This window comes from Dermacentor albipictus, chromosome 4 (genome assembly GCF_038994185.2).
Source record: "Dermacentor albipictus isolate Rhodes 1998 colony chromosome 4, USDA_Dalb.pri_finalv2, whole genome shotgun sequence".
NCBI lineage: Eukaryota > Metazoa > Arthropoda > Arachnida > Ixodida > Ixodidae > Dermacentor > Dermacentor albipictus.
The window spans coordinates 20415911-20439275 of record NC_091824.1 but is presented as its reverse complement, the minus strand read 5'-3'; the positions used below and the strand labels follow the sequence as shown (position 1 = coordinate 20439275).

The following is a 23365-nucleotide window of genomic DNA, read 5'->3' as shown; positions in this document are numbered from 1 at the left end:
AAAGAAAGGTAGTATCATCTGCATATAAAATACAACTACAATGGTAAAGTAGTGTAGGTAGATCATTAATGTATAAAAGGATGAATATAGGTCCAAGAATACATTCCTGGGATACACGTTGATTAATTACTTATGCGGACGATCGGTGATAGTTTAATTCAACAATTTGTGATCGATTACCAGTGTAGTTGCTATGAACTGTATAGGGGGGCCAATTATGCCAAATTATTTTCGTTGGGTAACAAAATTACGTTGTTAATGGTATCAAATGCCTTACTAAGGTCAATGAACACAGCTCCAACGGACATACAAAGAAAAGCCCCACAATTAAAGAAACATTTTGTCCTGGTCCGAGACAGCTTTTTGTTAAACTGCGAGGCTTTTCTTTCGAGGAACACTTATGCGTCTCCTTTGTAGGAATTGCTAGAATTGGGTGGATGTCTCGTTTTCCCTTATAACAAATTACACGCTCTACGCGGAGTACTTAAATGTGTCATTTAATGATCAGGAAGACCTACCGTAACAACTCACTACGCTTGTACAAAATCATTCGAGGGCCCCATTCACTGTATATAATCCCACGTACAAACTGCCAAGCATGTTTCCGAAGCGCAAGAACCAAACGCTGCCCGAGGAACAAAGGGATGCTTTTTGCAAGCTGCGCTGCTCTGAAGGCGACTTCACCTATATTGTCAGATTGTGCAGCGGCCTCAACGAATACATGAAGGACGCCACGAAGGCAGCGCGTGACACACGTGCCTAGGCGAAACTGGTTGATCACTGCTTTATGAGTGGACACGGGTTTCATTTTGATCACACCAGAACCTTGGCGCGCGAGCACCGATGGGGCGCGACAAAATTGTCCGATCTCTATAGAATTTAATAGAATTTACAGCCATCACCAGGACTTAACGCTTACTCATTATTTAAAGGTTACCTAATTCTTTAGAACCATGACCCATTTTCCACTTCGCAATCTGAACGTAAACGAAGAATTCGTGTTGTCATTACTAAAAAAAGCCCTCTACACCCAGCTGCTAATTTCAGCTTATTCATTGCTTGTGAGGACATGACCCACGCAAAACATTTCGCTGTATGACTTAAGCCATGTAAGCCAGTATTAGGTGTTCCAAACCACCCACATGACTTAACTTTCCCTTAGGAGTTTTAGCGAACATTTTAATGACTTGTTAAAGCAAAGCTTAGAAAAATGTTCGCTTGTTTTCGTTCTGTTTAACGACAATCGCAATAAAAAATAGGCAAGACTAGGCCCTCTAATCCACACACACACACGCACGAATACACACACATACGGATTAATAAGCCGCAGAAATCAGACACGTAATCTTCATTGAGATGAACAAGCAGGTCTTCTGGCAAGAAATCGGGGCCCTAGGCACTATCAACTGTTATGTCTCTAGTTGCGTCATTGCAACCGGTGCCACAGTAGCATAGAAGATGAGCTATAGGCAACCGTGACGAGCAAAATGTTATAGCCAGGTTTCTTCCAGAAGCGTAATTACGTTGCGCTCAAGGACACACAACCACCATCCTTCCGCGAAACTTTCAGCACTTTACAAGTTTTGTTAGTTGTGCGGCGCAGCTATTTCCTAGCTGCACACACACACAAACACACTGCATCATGCTCTGTCGCCTTTTATCTTTCGTCATTGCGGCCGCTTCACTGTCCTCGTCGTACGGTCAGTTACGACGGCTGTTAGCAGCATTTTTATTGGATCTCATAAAAAGAAGCCCTTGGGCTATGTGGCGACCACGCTACATAAACTACTTGCATTTCTATATACCAGCGCGTGTGGTTGAAGGCACCTGCGTTCTAATATGCACTCCTGCATAAAACTTTCATGGCCAACCAAGACGGCGCTGTATCCCGCAGGGCCATTCTGTAGTCCTACTACAGAGCCGAATACGAGGACGTAAAATGACTGCGGTCTCGACGACTTCCGTAAGAGCCATGCTGTCATTAAACCTCAGGAAAACAACGAGAAAATAAATAGCAGTATTCCATAATTACATGGCACGTATGAAAAAATTGGCCAGAATCAGAATTATAATAACACTAAGAATTTATTATTAAGCGTTTGGTCATATTGTCACGAAGTTAACAAGCGAGGCCTTGGCAAAACATTGTTTCTTTATTAATAGTTGGACACTCAGGGATTGCGCGTACCAATACGGACTTCGTCTCTCTCTTCGTCACTCGCAGGTGCTAGCTTATCTCGCGTCATTTCTCCCCTCTCAAAAGCGACCATCCCGGTCGGCTTGTTTAAATAAAGTGCATAAGGTAAGGTAACAGGACAGCTCTAATGGCAAATCAGGTCACTGAAAGCAAAGGACAACCACAATCCTGCGCAGGACGGCGAAAGGTTTCAATGGTGCGTATCACTGGCGGGCGTAGTACGGCTTCATCCGCACTGCGTGGGCAACTGAAGTACGGGGACGTCGTCGGCTTAAACGAAGCTCAACCGTTTAAGTCACGACCTCTTAATTCACAACGCTAAGGCGGCGCATAACCTAGTATGGTCTGAAGTATCATCGCAATTATTTGTCCGAGAGCCGACGGTGGCAGATAGAGGTGTCTTTACCCCCAGGTAGAGGTCGGCCCTGGTTGTAACGACAGGCGTCGGTACTCTGCTGACTACGGATGCAGTCCCGAGCAAGCTGGCGAGCTTCCTCTACTTTCTGGATGAACTCATCAGCGCTATCAGTTGTCGTGGTGCGTTCGCCTACTAGGAGCATGGCGTCTGAAGGTCTCGTGACACCGCTTCAAATGGAGTAAGCTGGATGGTCTCCTGCGCAGCTGTATTATATGCAAACGTCAGGTATAGCAAATTTCGCCAAACGTATTGCATTCTACATCAACCTAGATGGACAGAACATCGGCCAGTGTTCTTTTCAGGCACTCTGTCAATACGCAACTATCGGAAGACCACGGTGATAAGCTCTGGTCTTTCGATAGTTGCTTTGTGTCACAGTGAGAACTTCTTTTATTAGATTAGCAGTAAAAGCTGCACCGTGATCAGTAATGAGAACAGCTGGTGCTCCATGATGCAGTACAATGTCATGGACTTGGCGACTGCAACACCAGTTGCCCGGGATACAGCTTTGGTCTGGGCGTTACGTGTTAAATATTCGACTGCTGCGATCATTCATTTGATTTCCAAAAATGACTTACGAAACGGACCTAGGTGATCCACCCCCACTTTTTGGAACGGCAATCAAGGCGGGTTAGAAGATGCAGCATACCGGCGGCCTTTATGAGTTGTACTTTACTCCTTTGACAGTCACGAAATGTTTTCACATAGTCCTGAACAGACTAAAATAGCCGTTGCCAGTAGAATTTCTGTCGTATGCACGCTTTTTTGTGGTGAAGCCTAGGTGTGCGGCTCAAGCGTCGTCGTGACATGCCTGAAAACGTTCCTCGTGCAGTGCCGTAAGGACTACGAGCAGGAACGTTTCCTAACAGTCTTCAAAGTTTTCTTGTAGAGAACATTCCTCCGCAGGCAGTACAATGTCAGTCCTCGTGACAACGGGCGCATGATAACAGCGTGAACTATTTGAAGACACAGAATAAGAGAAAGCTGTTAGTGTCCGCAAGTTATGGGTCAGCATCTGTACTGCGTCCACCATGCCAAGAAACGTAAAATCTTGCTCCTCGAAGTTTGACGTTGTCAAGGGAAGCTGAACACGTGACAGGCCGACAACGTCGCTTTACTTTTGTACAGATGGGTAGACGACAGATATGACGTACTTCTGATGGTGGATGCTCCAACAAGCGAAGCGGCCTGATGCATCCCTGAGATTACAAAGCCAACAAAGCGAATTATTCTCGCTGACCGCTCAAAATTGCCGGCCGTAGAGGTAGGGTACAAACTTACTTATGGTCCAAACGACTGATAAACACTCCTCTTCGGTGGTTGAGATGATAACCTCAGCCTTTGTCAGATTACGGCTCGTGTAAATGATTACACGCTCTGTAGCGTCATACTATTGAAGAAGAATGGCTCATAGTGCAACCGTGGTGGGGTCCGTGTGAATTTCAGTTTCAGCAGCATCCTTAAAATTTGGGAGCACTGGAGTTACTTAAAGTCATTTGGCGCAATTCTGTGAAACCATGTTCAGGCTTTTTCGTCCACACTAAAGGCACATCATGGCTTGTTAGTCTCGTCAGAGGCTGAGTGAATTTAGAGGAACCTTCAAAGAAACGACAGTATTCGGCGCAGATCCCCAAAAACTGCTGAACAGCGTTCTTCTCTTTAGGACGAGGGAACTCGGTGACGGCAGCCAGCTTCTCAGTGTCTTGCCGAACACCTTGGGGGCTGGCCACGTGTTCGACAAAGCTGAGTTCCTGACGACTTTACAAACGACTTTGTAAAGTCGTTTGTAGTCGACACAGACGTGTGGTGTGCTGTCCTTTTTTACCTGAATGACGGGAGATGCCCACAGACTTGCCGAAGGATGAATCGCGTCATCATTCCGCATTTCTTTAAGCTGCCGCTTAATGACGCAGTAGGAATGCTGACGAACTGGCCGCACCGACTCCTATGTTGAAATACAGTGTTTCGAAACACAGGTGCACTAAACTTTAGATTCTGTGGAGAAGCAGCCAGAGAATTCACTCACGAGGCCTAACAGTCGCTGCTTCTGTAGTTCCGCCAAGCCGGCATAATTGTGAACGCGCCTGCTCAGGCTGGTAGCATGTGTCACGGCCGGTGAGTCACCTGTAACGTGGCGACAAACAAGAAGTGAGCAATTTGGTCGCGGAAAGCGACTGCCGTGCTTTGAGGGACGTGCTGAAACTCCTTGCTGAAGTTCGACAGAACTAGCGAACGTTTGCTCTGCAATTGAAAAAAGTGCTCGGGTTGCCCAGATATGTAGTTCAAGTAGCAGTGGAATAGTTCCCTTGGTAACGCCGACACAGTCGCCAAATGCATCCACGCGCAACTCGCGTTGCAAAATTGTTTATATATATATATATATATATATATATATATATATATATATATATATATATATATATATATATATATATATATATATATATATATATATATATAAAGAACTTGAGTGGTGCTACAAGGTAAACAGAACAAGTATTTAATTTCGACAGTTTCGATCGGTGGACCGATCTTCGTCAGGGTTTACAAAAAAATGGCAGTTCGGCCGTGGTAGGGAAGACACCAGACCGGGTACCCGGTCGTTCTTACATACATCAATCCGAGAGGAACAGTTGTGACATTGATTGATTTTCGGCGCCTTGGCAGATTTACAGCGGCCTTTGGCAGCTATGCAGGGCAAGAGGAAGGCGGAGTCACATGTATCTAGAGCAAGGAGGTGTGTGAGGAGGAAAAAAAAGAAAAGAAAAAAAAGGAAAAAGGAAGAGAGAAAGAAAACGGAAAGGAAAAGAAAAAAGCACTCAGGAGGAGGGAGACGTAAGACGGAGAGGGAGGGGGGCGGGAAGTAGCGGCAGCTAGGTTCCCGTGCACCCGAGGCAAGGAGGGAGAAAGCGGTCGCTCCGCAGCTCCAGTGCGTGGGCTGCCGTTGTAGCGGGAGCGGGTGGCGGGGGGCACAATAGAGAAGGGGCCCAGAAGGAAGACAGAAGAGCGGCAACTTGTAGAAAGAAACACAGTGTCACAGTACAAATATACAAGGCACGGCCCGTTCCGGCAGCTTTGTGGTCCAGCTACGGTGCGAAAAAAAAGAAAAAAATAGTTCCAAAACAGAATATATGCATGGGATTCGCAAAGCAAGTGCGCCCATGGGCTTAGATTTAGGGAGTCGAGTTAAATAGCCTCCTTGTGGTCCAATTTTTGAACGTTTAACAGACAACTGACATCAAGTCAGCACGTGCGTATTTCAGGAAGGGCAATAGGTCACTCCGAATGACCACTTCAGTGGCAGGGTCCAGGGAACTGAATTTATTGGTTTTCCACTCGCCCCCTTGAGGCGCATGCGGAGGGGTGAGCAAGCAGTGAATAGCCAGCGTCTCAATTTTAGAGTACATAGAATGTATTCGCGTTTCCCACGCGCTTTCACGGCATATCCCGGAGGCACGTCATCCGCCCCGGACTCTCATTAATTCCTTTAGTGTACGTTCCAAATTTATGGATGAAAAAAGATTCTCTCTGCTCGCGTGCACGGGTGTGTTGGAAACCAGATTGCAAGAGCACAACGCTCACGCGTTCAAAGGAGTGATCTGGCAGCCGAACGTGCCTGGAGAAGGGTAAATTGGGGAGGCTTTTCACATGCGCGCGGTGATTGTTAAACCGCAGGCGAAAAGGGGTCTCTGTTTGGCCAATATATTCCTGCTTACACACCTCGCATCGAATTTTGTACACGACGTTACTGGAATCACAGTCAAGATTTTCGGTAATTTTATATACGAAGGGCGAGTTCGATGCTTCAGCCGTGTCTGCTGTTGTCATGTGACGGCATACCTTGCAACGAGGTTTCCCACACGGTCGACAGCCCTTGGGCGTGTTTGACTTCTGTGTCCTCGCCCTGACTAACAAATCCCTTAAATTTTTGTTTCTTCTATACACAACCCGAGGCGGCTGCTTGAAGATAGTAGCGAGTCGGATGCTCTGTTTCATGATATTAAAATGGCGGGTGAGAATGGCATTGACCCGCGGAGCACCGGCGGTGTATGTGAGGACCAAGTTTGGATCTGATTGTGTATTAGTATTGCAAACCTTTTCTCCCATTATCTGTGCTCGATCTAAGCTGCGGGCGCGTTCAATGGCATCGTCTACTATTTTCGGAGGATATTTTTGGCGTATGAGAGCAGATTTCAGTTCCTCCGCGTGTCGCTCAAATTGCGCAGATTCGGAACAGACTCTTCTGTATCTGTGGGCCTGGGAGTAGGGAATGCCTCTTTTGCAGTGATGGGGGTGGCTACTATAAAAATGCAGATATTGCTGACGATCTGTCGGCTTTTTGTATAGGGACGTGGAAATGCGACCGCCACTCAGTGACAGAGTGACGTCGAGGAAGTGAATACTATTTTGGGAGAAGTTGTGCGTAAAGCAGATTGACGGGTGCAGAGAATTGAAATTGGAAATGAAGTTTAAGAGACTTTGTTCATTGTCGGCCCACACAAAGAAAATGTCATCCAGGAATCGCTTATAAAATATTGGTTTTATGGCCGAGTTTGCGAGGAACGGTATTTCTAAAGATGCCATAAAGATATTTGCATAATTTGGCGCCATCTTCGTACCCATGGCGGTTCCACTGATTTGCAAATAATGCTTGTCCTCGAACTCAAAGTGATTATATTTCAGTACTAGATTTAAAAGAGTCTCAACTGTGTCTTTATCTAATTGCCTAGATTGGCTGGAGTCAGCGTAAGCAGAAACTGCGGATGCTATGCCCTCGGCGTGAGGTATGTTGGTGTACAAAGATGCGACATCCATAGTGACCAAGTAACCCCCCGCCGGTACCGTCAGGTTTGATACCTCCCGAAGGAAATGATTTGTGTCTTTAATGTACGAGGGAAATGAAGATGGGATGTCCTTAATGAGACTGTCAATAAAGCTGGATATTTTCTCAGTCACTGTTCCATTACTGGAAACGATAGGCCGACCGGGATTGTTTATTTTGTGGATTTTGGGTAGTAGGTAGAAACGGCCGGGGCCAGAGTTTCTTGGTATCAATGCTTTGAGCGTCTTATCGGTTATCTGCCCTGCCTTGCGCAGAGTGGTTAGGGCGTCCTTTATTTCGCTTTCAAATTTCTCGGTAGGGTCGCTTGGGAGTTCTCTGTAAAATTTAGAGTTTCCCAGTTGACGGAATCCTTCGGCTATGTAAACACTCCGGTCAAGTACCACCACTGCACCACCCTTGTCCGCTGGCTTAATGACAATTGTCTGATCATCACGTAGAGTTCGCAGTGCCTGCTCTTCCTCTTTTGAGAGGTTACTGCGGATGGGACGATGCCTCTCGTACTCTTTTATAATGTCTTTTTGAACCGCACAAATATACATGTCCAAGTATTTGTCGCGTGCCTCGCCAGGTGTCCACGATTTTTCGGAGAGTTCAGGTAGCCGGTCAAGACACCCTTCTGTAGTTTTTCGATCATAAAAGTACTCCCGTAGTCGCAAATTTCTCGCGAAGTCATCCAAATCTTGAAGCAATTGAAACTCGTTCATCCTTCCTGACGCCGGACAAAAAGTTAGGCCTTTCGAAAGGAGATTTAGTTGCGCACTCGACAATGGGCTACTCGACAAGTTTATGACATTTGAGGTGTTGCCCACTGTCTCGTGCTTTTTTCCACTGATTACTTCAGAACAATCGGTTGCCTCGGATTCAGGGTTTTGGCTTTGAGAATCAGCTCTGATGACCGTTGGGATATTGTCACGCTCCCGTTTCTTTCTTTGTTGTTCTTGGATATTGAAATTTTTCCTTCCCTCGTACTTTACCAGTTCCAGCGCTTCCAATTCAGTGAGCTTTGACTGACACAACAGAAGCTGCTCCTCGTTTTTAAGCTGCGATGCTCTACGCACGCTATGTTGTGCCACCAGACGAGTGAGCCCAAGCGAGGCCTCCCGTAGTACAGCATTCCACTGCTCTCTTTCTTTTTCATCAAAGGTGTCCATTGCCAGCTTGTGTTTTACCTGGAGACCCTTCGGTGCGACGCCCGAGGCTAAATATTTATTCATATTAGAGGCATGCATCTCAAATCGCACACGCTTGTCAGTTGTCTTACGCAACGTCATGAACTCGCGGGACCAAAAAGTGCCGGATCGCGCCGTACCTGAAGTGTTGGCCAGTCAATCTCTCGGCGTTGGCGCTGCGCAGCCGACAGCCTCGGCGTAGGTGGGGCGATCTCCGCGGTGTCCGCTGCCCTCCCGGCAACCGGCGCCCCTGGTCGTGCCTGAGCTCCGGGCACGTGCAGCGTGTTGGTCGGACCCGTCACAGGGGGCAGCCTGGGCATCGCCCGGATGGTATGGTGAGCCCCGCCGCATGGGCCCGGCGTAACCATTCGAGGTGTGATCACGCCACGATCCATGCAACCGTCCGCCGCCCCGCAGGAGCACGCACCTCAGGTGACTGGCAATGATGGCCACCCCCTCGAAGCTGGGGTGCACCCCATCAGATGCGAGTACTCTGCCTGGGGGCAGCCACTGGAACTCGTGGTCAAGGTAGATGGCGTTCCTTGTTCGCCGGCAGTGATTTCGCAGCAAGGCATTGAAGTGACATGCCTCCTTGTTGAAGCGCTCGATGTACCGTCTGTTGCGACACGCTCGGCGGCGGTTTGGTGTTCTCGGCAGCACCAAGGTGGCGAACAACTTCTTGATTTCCGGGCGCAGCTTGCGAATTGTGTCCAGCAGCTTTCTATACCGCTGGAAGACCATGCTGCCTGACTGAGAGGTGAGGTCGTTCGTACCCACATGTAGCACCAAGGTGGTCACGGAGCGTGGCACAAAGTCCAAAAGTGACAACGTGTCTTCAATCGATGCACATGACTGCGAGACGAAGGCTGGGGCGTCGTCCTCGTGTGGATCAAAGTGACTGAAAACATACTTGGTCTGTGAATCGCCGATGACGGCACAGTGCGGTATCTTATGCGGGAATTTCCATGAGATCTGTTTCCCTGTAGCAGGTTTAGTAGCCATGAGTAGTAGTAGTAGGCAAAGAGGGTTTCTTCAGGCTACCTTTCAAACGTAAAGAACTTGAGTGGTGCTACAAGGTAAACAGAACAAGTATTTAATTTCGACAGTTTCGATCGGTGGACCGATCTTCGTCAGGGTTTACAAAAAAATGGCAGTTCGGCCGTGGTAGGGAAGACACCAGACCGGGTACCCGGTCGTTCTTACATACATCAATCCGAGAGGAACAGTTGTGACATTGATTGATTTTCGGCGCCTTGGCAGATTTACAGCGGCCTTTGGCAGCTATGCAGGGCAAGAGGAAGGCGGAGTCACATGTATCTAGAGCAAGGAGGTGTGTGAGGAGGAAAAAAAAAGAAAAGAAAAAAAAGGAAAAAGGAAGAGAGAAAGAAAACGGAAAGGAAAAGAAAAAAGCACTCAGGAGGAGGGAGACGTAAGACGGAGAGGGAGGGGGGCGGGAAGTAGCGGCAGCTAGGTTCCCGTGCACCCGAAGCAAGGAGGGAGAAAGCGGTCGCTCCGCAGCTCCAGTGCGTGGGCTGCCGTTGTAGCGGGAGCGGGTGGCGGGGGGCACAATAGAGAAGGGGCCCAGAAGGAAGACAGAAGAGCGGCAACTTGTAGAAAGAAACACAGTGTCACAGTACAAATATACAAGGCACGGCCCGTTCCGGCAGCTTTGTGGTCCAGCTACGGTGCGAAAAAAAAGAAAAAAATAGTTCCAAAACAGAATATATGCATGGGATTCGCAAAGCAAGTGCGCCCATGGGCTTAGATTTAGGGAGTCGAGTTAAATAGCCTCCTTGTGGTCCAATTTTTGAACGTTTAACAGACAACTGACATCAAGTCAGCACGTGCGTATTTCAGGAAGGGCAATAGGTCACTCCGAATGACCACTTCAGTGGCAGGGTCCAGGGAACTGAATTTATTGGTTTTCCACTCGCCCCCTTGAGGCGCATGCGGAGGGGTGAGCAAGCAGTGAATAGCCAGCGTCTCAATTTTAGAGTACATAGAATGTATTCGCGTTTCCCACGCGCTTTCACGGCATATCCCGGAGGCACGTCATCCGCCCCGGACTCTCATTAATTCCTTTAGTGTACGTTCCAAATTTATGGATGAAAAAAGATTCTCTCTGCTCGCGTGCACGGGTGTGTTGGAAACCAGATTGCAAGAGCACAACGCTCACGCGTTCAAAGGAGTGATCTGGCAGCCGAACGTGCCTGGAGAAGGGTAAATTGGGGAGGCTTTTCACATGCGCGCGGTGATTGTTAAACCGCAGGCGAAAAGGGGTCTCTGTTTGGCCAATATATTCCTGCTTACACACCTCGCATCGAATTTTGTACACGACGTTACTGGAATCACAGTCAAGATTTTCGGTAATTTTATATACGAAGGGCGAGTTCGATGCTTCAGCCGTGTCTGCTGTTGTCATGTGACGGCATACCTTGCAACGAGGTTTCCCACACGGTCGACAGCCCTTGGGCGTGTTTGACTTCTGTGTCCTCGCCCTGACTAACAAATCCCTTAAATTTTTGTTTCTTCTATACACAACCCGAGGCGGCTGCTTGAAGATAGTAGCGAGTCGGATGCTCTGTTTCATGATATTAAAATGGCGGGTGAGAATGGCATTGACCCGCGGAGCACCGGCGGTGTATGTGAGGACCAAGTTTGGATCTGATTGTGTATTAGTATTGCAAACCTTTTCTCCCATTATCTGTGCTCGATCTAAGCTGCGGGCGCGTTCAATAGCATCGTCTACTATTTTCGGAGGATATTTTTGGCGTATGAGAGCAGATTTCAGTTCCTCCGCGTGTCGCTCAAATTGCGCAGATTCGGAACAGACTCTTCTGTATCTGTGGGCCTGGGAGTAGGGAATGCCTCTTTTGCAGTGATGGGGGTGGCTACTATAAAAATGCAGATATTGCTGACGATCTGTCGGCTTTTTGTATAGGGACGTGGAAATGCGACCGCCACTCAGTGACAGAGTGACGTCGAGGAAGTGAATACTATTTTGGGAGAAGTTGTGCGTAAAGCAGATTGACGGGTGCAGAGAATTGAAATTGGAAATGAAGTTTAAGAGACTTTGTTCATTGTCGGCCCACACAAAGAAAATGTCATCCAGGAATCGCTTATAAAATATTGGTTTTATGGCCGAGTTTGCGAGGAACGGTATTTCGAAAGATGCCATAAAGATATTTGCATAATTTGGCGCCATCTTCGTACCCATGGCGGTTCCACTGATTTGCAAATAATGCTTGTCCTCGAACTCAAAGTGATTATATTTCAGTACTAGATTTAAAAGAGTCTCAACTGTGTCTTTATCTAATTGCCTAGATTGGCTGGAGTCAGCGTAAGCAGAAACTGCGGATGCTATGCCCTCGGCGTGAGGTATGTTGGTGTACAAAGATGCGACATCCATAGTGACCAAGTAACCCCCCGCCGGTACCGTCAGGTTTGATACCTCCCGAAGGAAATGATTTGTGTCTTTAATGTACGAGGGAAATGAAGATGGGATGTCCTTAATGAGACTGTCAATAAAGCTGGATATTTTCTCAGTCACTGTTCCATTACTGGAAACGATAGGCCGACCGGGATTGTTTATTTTGTGGATTTTGGGTAGTAGGTAGAAACGGCCGGGGCCAGAGTTTCTTGGTATCAATGCTTTGAGCGTCTTATCGGTTATCTGCCCTGCCTTGCGCAGAGTGGTTAGGGCGTCCTTTATTTCGCTTTCAAATTTCTCGGTAGGGTCGCTTGGGAGTTCTCTGTAAAATTTAGAGTTTCCCAGTTGACGGAATCCTTCGGCTATGTAAACACTCCGGTCAAGTACCACCACTGCACCACCCTTGTCCGCTGGCTTAATGACAATTGTCTGATCATCACGTAGAGTTCGCAGTGCCTGCTCTTCCTCTTTTGAGAGGTTACTGCGGATGGGACGATGCCTCTCGTACTCTTTTATAATGTCTTTTTGAACCGCACAAATATACATGTCCAAGTATTTGTCGCGTGCCTCGCCAGGTGTCCACGATTTTTCGGAGAGTTCAGGTAGCCGGTCAAGACACCCTTCTGTAGTTTTTCGATCATAAAAGTACTCCCGTAGTCGCAAATTTCTCGCGAAGTCATCCAAATCTTGAAGCAATTGAAACTCGTTCATCCTTCCTGACGCCGGACAAAAAGTTAGGCCTTTCGAAAGGAGATTTAGTTGCGCACTCGACAATGGGCTACTCGACAAGTTTATGACATTTGAGGTGTTGCCCACTGTCTCGTGCTTTTTTCCACTGATTACTTCAGAACAATCGGTTGCCTCGGATTCAGGGTTTTGGCTTTGAGAATCAGCTCTGATGACCGTTGGGATATTGTCACGCTCCCGTTTCTTTCTTTGTTGTTCTTGGATATTGAAATTTTTCCTTCCCTCGTACTTTACCAGTTCCAGCGCTTCCAATTACATTCTATGTACTCTAAAATTGAGACGCTGGCTATTCACTGCTTGCTCACCCCTCCGCATGCGCCTCAAGGGGGCGAGTGGAAAACCAATAAATTCAGTTCCCTGGACCCTGCCACTGAAGTGGTCATTCGGAGTGACCTATTGCCCTTCCTGAAATACGCACGTGCTGACTTGATGTCAGTTGTCTGTTAAACGTTCAAAAATTGGACCACAAGGAGGCTATTTAACTCGACTCCCTAAATCTAAGCCCATGGGCGCACTTGCTTTGCGAATCCCATGCATATATTCTGTTTTGGAACTATTTTTTTCTTTTTTTTCGCACCGTAGCTGGACCACAAAGCTGCCGGAACGGGCCGTGCCTTGTATATTTGTACTGTGACACTGTGTTTCTTTCTACAAGTTGCCGCTCTTCTGTCTTCCTTCTGGGCCCCTTCTCTATTGTGCCCCCCGCCACCCGCTCCCGCTACAACGGCAGCCCACGCACTGGAGCTGCGGAGCGACCGCTTTCTCCCTCCTTGCCTCGGGTGCACGGGAACCTAGCTGCCGCTACTTCCCGCCCCCCTCCCTCTCCGTCTTACGTCTCCCTCCTCCTGAGTGCTTTTTTCTTTTCCTTTCCGTTTTCTTTCTCTCTTCCTTTTTCCTTTTTTTTCTTTTCTTTTTTTTTTCCTCCTCACACACCTCCTTGCTCTAGATACATGTGACTCCGCCTTCCTCTTGCCCTGCATAGCTGCCAAAGGCCGCTGTAAATCTGCCAAGGCGCCGAAAATCAATCAATGTCACAACTGTTCCTCTCGGATTGATGTATGTAAGAACGACCGGGTACCCGGTCTGGTGTCTTCCCTACCACGGCCGAACTGCCATTTTTTTGTAAACCCTGACGAAGATCGGTCCACCGATCGAAACTGTCGAAATTAAATACTTGTTCTGTTTACCTTGTAGCACCACTCAAGTTCTTTACGTTTGAAAGGTAGCCTGAAGAAACCCTCTTTGCCTACTACATATATATATATATATATATATATATATATATATATATATATATATATATATATATATATATATATATATATATATATATATATATGGTTACGTAGAAAAACGCCGACGGCAAGCTATATACAAGTATATTCACCCGGGAATACGCCGCACTTGGCCAAGAGGCAACAGCCCGCGCTAGCCTCCAATCGTCGTCGTCGTCGTCTTCTCACTGCTCGCCTCTTCGTCAATGTAAACACTGTTCCGTAACACAACCCCCGGCGGCAAACGCGCCGGCCCGGAGCGACTTAAGGCCGGACTCGGAAGCAGTGTAGTAGGCCTTGAGACTACTGACGTGCACGACATCACTAGATGTCAGAGTAGAAGACGAGGCTAAACTCACAGGACCAATTACGTACGTCAAAGGCATCACCTGGCGCAGCACGCGGTATAGCCCCGTGTATCGTGAAAGGAGCTTCTCTGAAAGTCCGACGTGACCAGAGGGCGACCACAGGAGCACGAGCGCACCAGCAGAAAACTGTACGTCAGGGTGGCGGGCGTTGTACTGACTCTGCTGAGTGGTTTGCGAGGCTGTTACTCGAGTACGGGCAAGCTGGCGTGCATGGTCGGCGAGGGCGATGGCGTTGCGCGCATACTCGCTTGTTGAGATCGCAGCAGGAGGAAGCGCTGTGTCAAGGGCTAATGTCGGTTCGCGACCGTACAGTAGATAAAATGGAGAAAATCCGGTGGTGTCATGCCGGGAAGAATTATATGCAAATGTGACATAAGGAAGGCCAATGTCCCAGTCGCGGTGTTCCTTGAAAACCTACTTGGACAGCATATCGGTGAGAGTACGATTTAACCGCTCTGTCAGGCCATTGGTTTGAGGATGGTGTGAGGTAGTCAGCTTGTGTTGAATGTAGCAGGAACGCACAATGTCGGCGATAACTTTCGAGAGGAAATTATGACCATGCTCAGTAAGCAGCCGACGCGGGGCGCCATGAAGTAAGATAATGTCACGCAAGAGAAAGTCCGCTACCTCAGTGGCGCAACTGGTAGGGAGAGCCCACGTGAAGCATATCGGGTGGCGTAATCAGTTGCGACGGCTACCCATTTGTTCCCAGAAGATGACGTGGGAAATGGACCGAGGAGGTCTAATCCATCACGAAACAACGGTTCCACAGGGACGGTGAACGGCTGGAAATGACCGGCAACAACAGGCAACAACATAGCGTCGGACGGAGCGAGTGAGACCAGGCCAGCACAAGCGGCGGCGGACGCGGTCGTACGTGCGGGTTACCCCAAGATGTCCTGCAGTAGGTGCGTCATGCATCTCAAAGAGCACAGTCTGTGGTAGCTGTTTTGGCACGACAAGAAGAAGATCAGAGCCGTCAGGGAGGAAGTTCCTACGGTACATATTGCCGCCCTGAAGGACATATCGGCGAACGGATGCGTTAGTAGTGTAGAGCGCAGACGCTCGATGAGTGCTCGCAGCGATAGGTCTCGGTACTGCTCATCGGCGATGTTAGCGAAGGCAGACACAGAGAAAATGCCGTTCGCGCTACTACTGTCGGCGTCGTCAGGCTCGTCGACCGGGTAGCGAGACAGGCAGTCAGCGTCCTTGTGTAGTTGGCCAGATTTGTAGGTGACAGTATACGAATATTCTTGGAGGCGTAAGCCCCAGCCACCGTCTTCCTGCAGGATCTTTCAGTGAGCATAACCGGCAAAGCGCATGATCGTCTGTGGCAACGGAAAAGAGTCGGCCATATAAGTATGGGCGAAACTTCACAACCGCCAAAACTAGGGCCAGCCACTCACGCTCAGAGATGGAATAGTTGCGCTCCGAGGGTGAGAGGAGCCTGCTGGTGTAAGCGATAACACGGTCGTTATCACGCTGGCGTTGTGCCAATACTGCGCCAATTGCGTGACCGCTGGCATCAGTGCGGACTTCGGTAGATGCAGAAGGATCGAAATGGGCCAAAACGGGAGGCGTTGAGAGAAGGTCGATTAGATACGAGAATGCAAAGGCTTCGTTATCGCCCCACTGGAAAGGGGCGTCTTTTTTCAAAGCTTGGTTAGTGGTCGTGCTATGGCCGCGAAATTTTTCACGAAACGGCGGAAGTACGAACAAAGGCCGATGAAGCTGCGCACATCCTTGACACACTTTGGAACAGGGAAGTGCGTAACAGCATGGATCTTGCCTGGGTCCGGTTGCACTCCGTCCGCGTCAACGAGATGTCCAAGGACGGTAATCTGGCGATGGCCGAATTGGTACTTCGATGCGTTGAGTCGCAGACCAGCTCGACGAAAAACGTCCAGGACTGCTGAGAAGCGCTCGAGGTGCGTAGCAAACGTTGGAGAGAATACTATAACGTCGTTGAAGTAGCACAGGCACGTGGACCATTTGAAACCGTGAAGAAGGGAGTCCATCATGCGTTCAAAAGTGGCAGGGGCGTTACATAGACCCAACGGCATCACTTTGAATTGATAAAGACCGTCGGGTATTACAAAAGCAGTCTTCTCGGGGTCGAGGTCGTCCACCGCAATCTACCAGTAGCCGGAGCGAAGGTCAATAGAGAAGTAGCAAGCACCATGGAGGCTGTCAAGGGCGTCATCAATCCGAGGTAGGGGATACACGTCCTTTTTGGTAACTCTGTTAAGGTCGCGATAATCTACGCAAAAGCGCCATGAGCCATCCTTCTTTTTTACCAGTACGAAAGGTGACGCCCATGGACTACATGACGGTTCCATAATGTTCTCGGCAAGCATTTTGCGAACTTCTGCGTGAATAACTTGACGCTCAGCCGGTGACACGCGATACGGGCGGCGATGAATAGGAGGGGCATCGCCGGTATTAATGCGATGTTTAACAGCGGTAGTCTTGGCCAAAGGACGATCGTTAAAGTAAAAAATATCTTGGTGCGAAAACAATGCGGTATAGCTCACGAGTGTACTCGGACGGCATGTCGGGTGCAATCATTTTCTGTAAGTCGGCGATGGTACAAGTTGCCGACTGCGATGGTAGAGGAGGATCAGCTGAATTGTCGTCTACTGCAATAGGTGCTACTGAATGATCCTGGAATGAGCAAAGCTGGGCCAGAGACATCCCGCGTGGCAGCACTTGTGTCGTCAAGCCAAAATTGACCACTGGCAGGCAAACGCAATTCGCCGTAACAGATAAAACTGTATTAGGTACTGTGATCCCGTGTGTAAGGAGGACGTCTTGCATTGGAGCCGCGATGTAGTGACCGTCGGGGACTGGTGGGGATGACACGAAATCAACGTAAGTCAGTGCCGAAGGTGGCAAGCGAACGAAGTCGATGGAACTGAGGCGACTGGGGTGTGGTTCAGCGGGATCCAGAACAGGCAGGTCAAGGCAGAGAGTACTGGGGGAACAATCGATGAGAGCAGAATGTGCGGAGAGGAAGTCTAAGCCGAGGATGATGTCGTGGAGACAGTGGGCGATGACTGTAAATAGCCCGATAGTGGAGCGATCGGCGATGGAGACGCGGGCGGCGCACATACCTATTACGGGGGCTGTTCCGCCATGGGCGACACGGACAGCAGGCGTCGTGGTGGGCGTGATTATTGTTTTCAGGTGGTTGCGAAGGTCAGCGCTCATTACCGACAAATGCGCCCCAGTGTCTATAAGAGCAGACACAGAAACACCGTCGACTTGCACATCAAGAAGGTTCAGATAAGTGGGCAACGTCAATGGAGGATTTGGTGGCGTAGGGAGCAACGCAGCGCCACCTCGAGGCGCTGCATCGTCTGGTATTCCGGCATGGACCAGCGTCCAAAGGGAGTCTGCGAAAAGGAGCGGCGGGGCTGAGGAGAGCGAGATTGTCGTCGTTGGGGCGAAGGCGAACGAAAATAGGGTAGGTTCGGCGCAGGAGAATCAGTGGCGGCATTATCTGAGCGCGCGACATAGGGACGAGAAGGGCCACCTGAGGGTCTAGAGTAGTCAGTATAAGTAGACCGGGTCGGGGAACTCCAGAGACTGCGACAGTGGCGAGAAATGTGCCCGATTCGACGGCAGTGAAAATAAATGGGCTTGTCGTCAGCAGTGCGCCATTCAGATTGGTAGCGGAAACGTGGTGGGTCGGGGTGCGGGACGGGGTGCGGGACGGGGTGCGGGGAAATGCGGGACGGGGTGTAATCGAAGATTCCGGGTGGGTATCTGGGGGATGGCCCGAGCAGATGGTGTGAATACCCAAGTTTGCGAACTCCTGGTGGACAACCGCCTGGATCAGAGAAACCGTGACTGCAGATGCGTTCGAGGGGCTGGAGTCGAAGGCAGCCGGATAGGCGGCCTTGATCTCACGCCGGATGATCCGGGTAACATCGCCAGTGTTGGTGGGACGAGGAGCATCGGCACAGGAAGATGTCGCTGGGGTGTTGGGCATACGGGAAAACTGCTGGTCAATAAGTCGGCTCTTCGCGAGTTCCAGGCGGCGGCACTCCTTTAAAACTGCATCCACCGTCCCCACGTTGTTGAAAACGAGCAAGTTGAAGGCGTCATCAGCAATGCCTTTGAGAATGTGGGAGTCTTTGTCGGACTCAGTCATGTGTATGTCAACTTTGCGGCGCAGAGCCAAGACGTCCTGAATGTACGTGACGTAGGGCTCCGCTGACGTCTGCACGCGGCAGGATAACGCGTTCTGCGCGGCAAGTTGATGACCGTATGGGTTGCCGAACAAGTCTCGGAGTTTTTGCTTAAGCGAATCCCAACTGGTGAGCTCATCTTCGTGCGTCCGAAACCAAACTCGAGGTCTGCCACCAAGGTAAAAGACTACGTTGCCGAGCATGATAGGAGGGTCCCACCAGTTATTGCGGCTGACGTGTTCGTACAGGCTGATCAAGTCATCGACGTCTTCCCCATCTTTGCCCGAGAATACGCCAGCATCACGGGGAGCGGGGAGAGTGATGTAGGTCGTCTAAGTGTCTGCAGGAGTCGGAGCCGGCGGAGTCGAGTTTTCGTAGCCGGGAGCCATGAAGGAAGGCTCGACGTACCATCCACTGCGACGCGCCGTGACGAGGTACAGGGAACGTCCACCTCCACCAGATATGTTACGTAGGAAGAAGCAGGCGAAAAGCTATAGACAAGTATATTTACAAGGGAATATGCCACATTTGGCCATTAGGCAACAGCCCGCGCATGCCTCCATTCGTTGTCGTCGTATTCTGACTGCTCGCCTCTTCGTCATTGTAACCACTGTTCCGTAGCAATATATATATATACAAATATATATATATATATATATAATCAGGCCAGACTGTACTTCCACGATTCAAATCTGTTTGATTTCAAGTGACTGTTCCGCTTGCGACGCGGGTGCTACACATCCGCCACATTTAGATGTAGTGGCAAAATGTGGGCGACATGGGTAGCATTCACCGCATTTGTCACTGACTAAATATTAACATTAAATTAAACAAACAGTAGAATGTTTCTTAACTGAATTGTTGCTCACAATCAGCAAGTCGTACTGAAGTTTTTTGGACTGTGAGGAATGTGTGGCGCAGGCAGTACGCGTAGCCAATGACAGAATACCAACATCTTGAATAAGCAGGTGGTGCTTTGCCTTTAACGTAAGATATCCACGTAAGGTATTCGTAAGGTATTCACTTAAGTTCCTCTCTCTTATTTTAATAATGCCTTCTTTTCCATAGACATGTAGTTTCCTGCTACGTGTTGCCTGCAGAGACTGAACAAAGCGCTCACCTCGCAACCTCTACCTTAACTATTTCTCCAAACACGCTGCGGTGTTGCCCTGCCGAATTCTAGACTGCAGGTTCGATCACGGCCACGGTTGCTGCAATATTACGTGGGCTAACATTGGCTGTATATTCAAGAACAAACGGTGGTGAAGATTTATCGGAAGCCAGCTACTATGTTATGCTTCATACGCAGAGTCTAGTTTCCACACGTAGGATTAGACAATACACCTAATTCTTTAGCGATGTTCCCTGCCTCGCTAGTGGCTACCGTGAACCACACAAGCCAACCCTATGAGCGCGTTTCTCACCCTCATCTGCCATCAGACTCACGTGGTGAGGTGAGGATCGCCTTAGGGCAGATTGTTGAAGGCGAGGGAGGGTGGACGTAGTGAGGTGAGCACAGGAGAGGGTACAGTGACGATGTGAGGTTAAATGAGGAAATGGCGATTCATATTATGGAAGTACAGAAAAGTCCCTCAGATCGTATACGTGGTGGGCTTTAATTAAAGTCTAATGTTTTGAAGTGAGCTGGCAGGAAGTGTCCCTAGCGTGAATGTACGTCGAAGCACACTTTTAGCTGACAAAATCATAGATGACTGTTGATATTAGCTGTAGCTAAACCTATTGAAAGCTGCAACCAATGAAAGTGGCGAAGAGAGCGGAGGGAATGACGGCGGCTCTTTGGTGTCACTCTAAGATCTTTTCTTTTCTTCACTCATCACCACCGGGCTGCTCACTCCTTTATCCGAACTCCTTGGAATTTACCTTTTTTTGCTCTCGTTAAAGGAACCAAAATTTGTGCTTAAGGATTTTCTGGTACTAACAGCGTTTGTTCGCATATAAACTTTCTACAAATTTCTACAAATTTAATATCTCCGTCGAATAATTTACTGCCCCGAAAACAAGAACGAAACCTCTTAATTTTGTTAAGCAGCGCATGCTCATGGACGCGACAACAATGCAGCTGAGTTGCATTTTGGGAAGTCTAAGCACAAGTGAGCCCGGCTGAGTAAAATTTTTGTGAGTCTGAGTTCGAGTGAGCCCTGAGAAAAAAATATATTTTGGAAGTATGAGTGAGGTATGTTGATTTTGCCGACCTAAAGACAACAAAAATGATAGCTATACTTGCGGCGGGGTCGACAATATGATAATGGATGTACCAGACGGGTGCCATAAAAAAGATTAAGCACGACAGCACGCAGCCTGGAGCCGCAACTGCGATTTTCCCCTCCCCTTCATGAACACGGGCGTCTACTTTTACCCTCCGTGTTTGATGCTCGCGTTCAGCGCGATTGACAGCAAATATGGCTGTCAGCATTGTCACTGCTGAAATTGCACATCTGCACTTATGGCATATGGATACTGTCATAGGCGAAACTACGGTTGATTTCGTAGAGCAGACAGGATCTCAGAAATTATCAACGCCTACCATTATGTCCGACACCTCAAAAACCATTACAGAGAGCTGAACATCCTGAGGTTCTATAGTGAATCGTTGATAAATGGCATTACGCATAGTAATGCTTCTTTGCGAACAATTCTAGTCGAGGAATCTTTTGTTTAGGAGGCAACCGTTCATTCAGTATAGTGCTAAAAACAAAGGACTGTGATCTATCCCGAACCGCCAAAATTGCACATGCGCTACAGAAACAAAAGAATGTGTGCACTGCACGCACGCACGCTTTCACAAACAAATAAGAATGAGCAATTTTTTTAGTTCCCTTTGCACATTTTTTCTTGGGACGAAATGAATCCAGCGCCGCCAATGCCGAGCATCATACTTACATTCGTTCTTACACTATGATGAGCAAGAAATTAGCAAATTTATTGCATAGCGACTCGTTTATACATTTTGCAAGTTAATAGCGTTCGCAATCCCTCGGCATTGCCGCTATATTAGTCTGGTATGAAGGCATTTTTGTCAGGACGAAGATGAGGAGGAAAACACTTTATTGAAGTTCTTACAAAATCTCGCCACCTGCCTGGATAGTCCCATGGCTAGTACCGGGAGGTCAAGTTTCCGAGCCCTATCACAGGCGTACTGGACAGCCACGACTTCAGGGATATGATCGTGGGATTTAAGCATTCTTGAAAACCGATTCTGGTAAATACCAGGGCCGAGTGACCCACACTCCGAGAACATATGTTCAAGTGTGCATATATACTTTTTGCACGCTTTTCATGTAATATTTGTCTATGTCTGCAATGTCATAAAATTCCTTCATTTTTGCAGGTGAATAATAGGACGGTGCTTGCAATTGCCTAAGTGTAACTGCTTGTGCTCTGTTTAGTCTCCAGTGAGGGGGTGCAAACTCCCTCCTTCCCATGTAGTAATGTTTTGTAGTTTCATTGTGTGTCATGAGCGTATCTCTCTGCAGGTTCTCCACTCGAGCCGAAAAAAAGGCATATGCAAAAGCGGTCCGGTCTGTAATATCGCCGGTGACAGGAATGTCATCAACTGAACCAAGGTGCGCCGGCAACCAATAAATGTAATGTGAATCATTTGTTTGTCTTCTGTTAATTATCCTCGCAGCCTGTGGAGAAATTTAGCCTCTATTGGAAGTCGTAATAGCCGTTTTCAAGTAACTATATATTTCTCTGTATCTATCGTGTGTTACTGCCAATGCAATGACAACTTGTTCAGCGACTTCAGTATTGCTAGTATAGACCGTGGCGCAGTTCGTGCATTTGCTCTGGTGATCCACTACCACCATCGCGAACTTAGTTCGGTCCTTGTAGGCAGCCGAATGAACAAACCAGGCTCCTCTGCCCGCTTAATCCATTTTCTTAAAACATTTATGGGGTTTTACGTGCCAAAACCACTTTGTCATTATGAGACACGCCATAGTGGAGGACTCCAGAAGTTTCGACCACCTGCGGTTCTTTAACGTGCACCTAAGTCTAAGTAGACGGGTGTTTTCGCATTTCGCCCCCATCGAGATGCCGCTGCCATGGCCGGGATTCGGTCCCGCGAGCTCGTGCTCAGCAGCCTAACACCACTGCTATGAGCAACCACGGCGGGTTCCATTTTCTTGATGAACGCCGTTATTATTTGTCATTGATAAGTTAAATTGAAGCGAAAGTCAGAGTTCGTGAGATCTGTCACCCAAGAAAACCCTATTGGGTCTGATTGAGTGAGTCCGAGTCAACCTACGTCGGTACATTTCTGATTATTCTGTGTCCGGGTGAGCCCCTCTGAGTAGAACTTACCTTAGTCTGCGTATGAGTGAGCTCTAAGCAAATATTCGGTGCCCTTCTTCTCTGTGAAGAAGAATGATCAGCGAAGCTGTGAATGTGGGCCCCTTAATGGCGAACTGCACCTCCACCGCGGGTCGGCCCAGCGTTGCACTGCCCTCTGGATCGGCCCACGTGTGGGGAGCGTTTATCGCCTGCTTCACCTCCGCGACGTGTTGGCCCGACATTGCACTATCTTCGTAATCGGCCCACGTATGGGGAGTGCTTAACTCCAGCTTCACAGCCGCCGCGGGTCGGCCCGGCATTGTACTATCTTCGGGATCAACCCACGTATGGGGAGTGCTTAACGTCTGCTTCATCTACGCCACAGGTCGGCCCGGCATCGCACAATCTTCGGGATCGGCCCACGTATAAA

General features: G+C 48.6%; 1 long non-coding RNA gene across 1 annotated transcript in view; it reads left to right on the top strand.

Annotated features, from left to right (window-relative positions):
- The window catches only part of LOC139059603 (uncharacterized), a 42937-nt gene extending 20728 nt beyond the window's left edge, over nucleotides 1-22209 (top strand). Inside the window, exon 3 of the long non-coding RNA XR_011514232.1 lies at nucleotides 22134-22209. This is a non-coding gene — a long non-coding RNA (uncharacterized lncRNA). The remainder of the gene's footprint in view (nucleotides 1-22133) is intronic.
- Nucleotides 22210-23365: the final 1156 nt, after the last annotated feature.